The following is a 6,000-nucleotide window of genomic DNA, read 5'->3' as shown; positions in this document are numbered from 1 at the left end:
ACCAGAGAAGTAATAATCTCTTTCTTCTATGTCCTAGGGTTCTGTTTCTTCTTTGGGGTAGAGGGCAAAGTTTGCACTGTTGGCTAGGAAAGTCATTGACTGGGCCTTCTGGTTAAGGATAATAACCGTCTCCATTTTACAAGTGAGAATAAGGCGTAATGGAAGGTGTTGCCATCATCGGTAGGCGATGATTCATCTTGACACATACATCTCTTCTCTGTCCTGAGACCAAGGGGCTTCATATCAAGCGGGGAAACTGAAGCCCAAGTACAGAACTCTTCTCCACCAGCACGCTTCTGAAAACCCCTGGCTAACTTGGAGCCTCAGCCTAATAGGGCACCAGAGCCTAAAAGGGCACTAGAGATGTCATGCTCAGTATGAGGTAACACTAAATGATGTCAGGATACTAGCATCATGGGACTATAGAGTCTGAGAGAAAGTAGGATATCAGTGTTGGATATAGAGGCTGAGGATTTAGGTACTGGAGGTAGGGAGAAGGGGTGGGGTGGATTCTTGTACATAAACTGGCAGAATTGAGTCTCTGAAGCAGAAATGGAGTGGAACTAAAGATCAGGAACAGGGAAGAAGGGAGGTCTGGGTCCCGTTTAGGTAGTTTCCCCGGGGAATGAGACTGAGACTGAGACGGAAAACAGCCAGCTGCTCCACTGTCCCTACCAAGACTTCTGCAGCAGATGCCTGGTGGCCACCAGTGTGACTCCCAGGAGCCGGGCTTCTGGGGACCAAGACACCATCTTGGGGGGTTCCTGGGTGGTTCAGTGGGTTAAGCCTCTGCTTTCTGATGGGGTCATGATCCCGGGGTTCTGGAATCGAGCCCCGCATCAGGCTCTTTGCTCAGCGGGGAGCCTGCTTTCCCCCTCCCTCTGCCTACCTCTCTGCCTACTTGTGATCTCTTTCTGTCAAATAAATAAATAAAATCTTAAAAAAAAAAAAAAAAGACACCATCTCGGCCAGTGTGAATGGAGAAGACCTAGCAGTCCTAAGCATCAGCCGTTGCTTGGCACAAAGCAGGGTCCGGTGTAGCTGTCTCCGCGCCCCTTTCCACTCCTTCCAAAATGTCGATTTCTTGGAACTTCTAATGACACCATGGTCTAAAAAACTGTGACAAGTCTAAAATAGCCTTCGCTGAAGCCATCCTGGGAAAGCTAGGGATTGTCTCTGTGGCTCTGGCTCCCGTGGCATAAGGAATCACCCCAACACACCGGTTAATTCTCCCCTTTGTATTCTGATGAAAGAAAAGCTTCCAAACACTGACTGAAGTCCTGCAGGGCCTTCTGGGAAACATAGTCCTGGATAAGGAAAATGCATTCCCAGAGGATTCTGGGATTAGTAGTTTTTGGTCTGCAAACACGCATGCCCAACTCCTCATGCGCAATGCGCTCTGGACCTTGGTGCTAGCTCCCGTGCGAAGTAGGCACATGCTGGGTGTCACCTGGGGTTTGGATTGGTGCAGCTTGAAGGCGGGCGGGCAAGGCGACTGTTCGTCCCTCTGCTTCTTAATCGAGGTTCAGTCTGGCCTTCCTACTTGAAAGGGTTTATTCATTCCAGAGCTCACAATCTGGGAAAGGCTAACAAGCAAACTGACAAAATAGCGTGAGTAGAAGGGCATGTATTGTAATGGCTCTGCTGAGCAGAAGCAAGTAGTAAGAAAGGTTTCCCAGAGGGAAGGAAGTTGGCGATGAAACGTGAAGGAGTGACTTTAAGGCAGGGGCCTGGCAAGGATTACAGTCAGGGCCAAGGCTTCTAGTAGAGTATAATGTGATTTTAGTTTTCTGCTCCCACCTGAAATTTTTACCCTATTTTAATCTGTTAATTTCTCAAGTACTTCCTAAGATGCCCATAGTTCAAGTAAAACAAGTAAATTTTTGTGTCTTTAGCTAAGTTTAGCCTGTTAGTGTGATGCCACGTATAGTTTTATTTTTATTTTTTGGCGGGTTTTTTGTTTTATGTTTTTGTTTTTGCTTTTGCTTTTTTTTTTTCTACTATTGACTTTTTTGTGTGACTTTTTTTTTAATTTTTTTAAAGATTTTATTTATTTATTTGACAGACAGTGAGAGAGGGAATACAAGCAGGGGGAGTGGGAGAGGGAGAAGCAGGCTTCCCACGGAGCAGTGAGAGCCATGCAGGGCTCTATCCCAGGACTCTGCGATCATAACCTGAGCCAAAGGTAGATGCTTAATGACTGAGCCACTCAGGTTCCTCAATTTTTTTGTGACTTTTAATGTCTTTGTGTATATTTTCAGTTGTTAGCTTAAGTTGTATGATGTGAGGGAGAACATTACACTACTCTTGGGATCGGGAAATGAGCATTTAGATTGTAGACCTTTGGGATAATCCTCAGTAATGAAGGAAAATATGTAATTTTATTGTGTTTTGGGACTTTGAACTCCCTTAAGAATAGAAATCTAGGGGTGCCTGGTTGGCTTAGTTAAGCATCTGCCTTCGGCTGGGGTCAAGATCCCAGGGTCCTGGGATGGAGCCCCGCATCAGGCTTCCTGCTCAGTGGAGAGCCTGCTTCTCCCTCTGCCTCTGCCAGCTGCTCTGCCTACTTGTACACTCTCTCTCTGTCAAACAAACAAATGAAATCTTTAAAAAAAAGAATAGAAATCTAAAGCAATAATATTTGTAATGATCCCCTAGCTCTCTGAATGAGAATATTTTTTAAATAGGTAGAGGAGAAGAAAGAGGAGGAGAATAACATGGTTTTACAGTAGCAGTACAGTAAGATTTTTAGGTTGATGTGGATTTCTGGCGTTTGCGTGTGTTTAATGTGGAGGGGGTAAGAGAGGAAATCTTTTGGGGCACAGGTCAATTATGAGCGGTTAAAGAGACCTGTGATGGTCTTTTAGTTTTGTTTTGGATTTGTGTTTGTTTTGTTTTGTGCTGTTTTAGCTTTACAGACAATCCCTAATTTACAATAGTTTGACGTAATGATTTTTTTTTTTGTCTTTTCTGTGGTGCAAAGGCAGTATACATTCAGTAGAAACTGCACTTTAAATTCTGAATTTGGGTCTTTTTCTGGGCTACTGACATGCAGTATGATACTCTCTCGTGATACTGGGGGGCGGCAGCAGCAGTGAGCTGCAGTTTCCAATCAGCGATGATATCACAAGGGTAATCAGCTGATACTGATTTACAGCCTTTCTGTTTTTCACTTTCAGTACAGTATTCAACATAGTATATAAGATAATCCACACTTTAGTATAAAATTGTTAGATGATGTAGTCCCACTGTGGGCTAACAAATCTGAGCATGTTTAAGGTAAGGCTGGGTTTAAGTGATGATGTAGGTTAAGTGTATTAAATGCATTTTCAACTTAAGACATTTTCAACATGGGATGGGTTTATCAAGACATAACCCCGTAAGTTGACAAAGATCTATAGTTTGTTTTGGACGGAGACAATATTCATTAAGGAAGATTCCTGGGTGGTGGACAGCAGGATAATCCCTTGGTTAATTAGGTAAATATTTAATCTCTTGTTATTTTTGTAGTCCACCCCCAAAATCTATATTAAATTGATACTGAGAAATTCAGAACTGCATTCTTTTGGGATTTAGTTGAGTGAGATTTTCATTTCTCTGTTTTATACAGTCTTTTAGACATTCTTTTACCACAATAAGCACTTAATCATATTTTAAATTGGCCGCTTCTCTGACTTGTTTTTTCTCCAGCCTTAAAGACCCCTTTGCAACCCACCCATTGAAATTGTCATTCCCCAGGGCGCCTGAGTGGCCTAGTTATTTAAATGTCCAGCTCCGGTCATGATCCCAGGGTCCTGGGATGGAGACTTGTTTTGGGCTCTGCACTCAGTGAGGGAGTCAGCTTGAGGATTCTCTCTCTCTCTCCCTCTGTTCTGTTCTTGTGCATGTACTCTCTCATTAAAGTAAGTAAATCTTTTTAAAAAATGAAATTGTCATTTTCCTCCAGCTTAGCTGCTTCCTAGTTCATGAAGCCTCTAAACACCGCTTCCTAGTTCCCAGAGCATGGTATTTTTATCTCCATTACTCTGCTTTGTTAATTTCCCTTGCAGTTTAGTGATTTGTATCTCATTTTGTTTACTTTGCTGCTTTATAAAACCATTTAAAACATGCAGTATTTCTTTTGTGTATTTTGTGTATTATTTGTGTATTGTTAGCCTTTATTCTTTTTTTTTTTTTTTTAAGTACACTGGGTGTGGAGCCCAGTGGGGGCTTGAACTCACAACCCTGAGATTAAGACCTGAGCTGAGAGTGAGTTAGATGCTTAACTGACCGACATGATCCTTTTATTCTTTTTTATTTTTAATATTTTATTTATTGATTTGAGACAGGGAGAGTGAGTGAGAGCGCACAAGCAGGGGAGCAGCAGTGGGAGAGGGAGAAGGAGGTTCCCCACTGATCAGGGAGCCGGAAGTGGGGCTAGATCCCAGGACCCCAGGATCATTACCTGAGCTGAAGGCAGATGCTTAACTGACTGAGCCACCCAGGTACCCCCTTCCCGCTGTCTTTTATTCTTTTAAAAGATTTTACTTATTTATTTGAGAGAGAATGAAAGTGAGAGAGATTATAGAGGGAGAGGGAGAAGCAGACTCACCGCTGTGCAGACAGCCTGATGTGGGGCTTGATCCCAGGACCCTGGCTGGGATCATGACCTGAGCCGAAGGCAGCTGCCTAACCATCTGAGCCACCCAGGCGCCCTGTCTTTTATTCTTAATATTATCATGTACTATTCATTTTTGCATGTGTATATACAAGTGTCTAGCACATAGACCTCTGTAAGTCCCGGCTTGAGGCCAGGAACCCCTGGCAAAGCTAATAATATTTATCCACCTATTTTTGGTGTCAAAAAAAGGGTAAACATAGCTCCTAAAATAAAAATGTATAGATTTTAAAAAAGCTTTAAAAAATTATTTTTACTCAAAATGTATAATTCAAGTTTGTTAAAGCTAATTAAAAACTCTTGATTAAAAACCTTGATTACAAACCTGGAGCACCTGGGTGGCTCAGTCATTAAACATCTGCCTTCAGCTCAAGTCCTGATCCCAGGGTCCTGGGATGGAGCCCGACATTGGGATCTCTGCCTGGCAGGAAGCCTCCTTCTCCCTCTCCCACTCCCCCTGCTTATGTTCCTTCTCTCACTGTGTCTCTTTCTTTCAAATAAAAAAAAAAAAAATCTTTAAAAGTAATAATAATTATAACCTGAATAAAGTTCTAGATGATCTTTCAATAACAAAGGGATTTTTGGGAAAAGATTGAGAACTATCCTACTCAGTACTTAGTACAAAAATATTTTAAGAGGAACCCAAAAGACATTATGGTAGAAAGGCTCTTTCCTTTTCATGCGGTGGCAGCAATTTAGATCAAGTTCAGGGAAGGTGGGTGCTTACAAGTACATCCTGGGGCTACGGAGGAAGAAGCAGTCAGATGTAATGGGCTTTATTCTCAGAGTACACTGCTAGCAGTTCTGCTAACTCTCTGCACTCCCCAGGGTAACCTGCCCAACCTAGCCTGATAAAGTGCACAGACTGAGATATAAGACCATGCAAGTTTATATCATCTATCAGATTCAAGTGCACAGTGGTGACTGCAAACACCCAGTTCCTAAGGGTGCTACCTGTTCACCTAGGGTTACATCTGACTTTCTTTTTGACCCCAATATCTTATCTAAAGATATTTGAGAAATGGAAATTTTATTTGTAAATACTACAAAATTAGCAGTTCAAGCAGGATATTAATATATTTTGACCCTAAAATTTCATGTTTATGAATTTGAGTCTTTTGGAATTTCTAATTCTATTAGGTCAGGAGATTAAATTCCTCTAAAAATCTATTCAAATACTCTTTTCTTTAAATTTGAGAAATGTTTGACATTTTGCAGTTTTTTTAACTTTCTAACACCACAGATTTCTCAGATTTCACTTTTGCAGTTTTTTTTTTAACTTTCTAAAGGAGTTTTGGAAATGGCAAATTAAACCTTAATTCTGGGTTAACAAACCATAATCC

This window comes from Lontra canadensis, unplaced genomic scaffold, assembly GCF_010015895.1.
Source record: "Lontra canadensis isolate GAN:19392208 unplaced genomic scaffold, GSC_riverotter_1.0 scaffold6, whole genome shotgun sequence".
Classification (NCBI taxonomy): Eukaryota; Metazoa; Chordata; class Mammalia; order Carnivora; family Mustelidae; genus Lontra; species Lontra canadensis.
The sequence above is the reverse complement of the archived record's forward strand: the minus strand, read 5'-3'. Positions refer to the sequence as shown.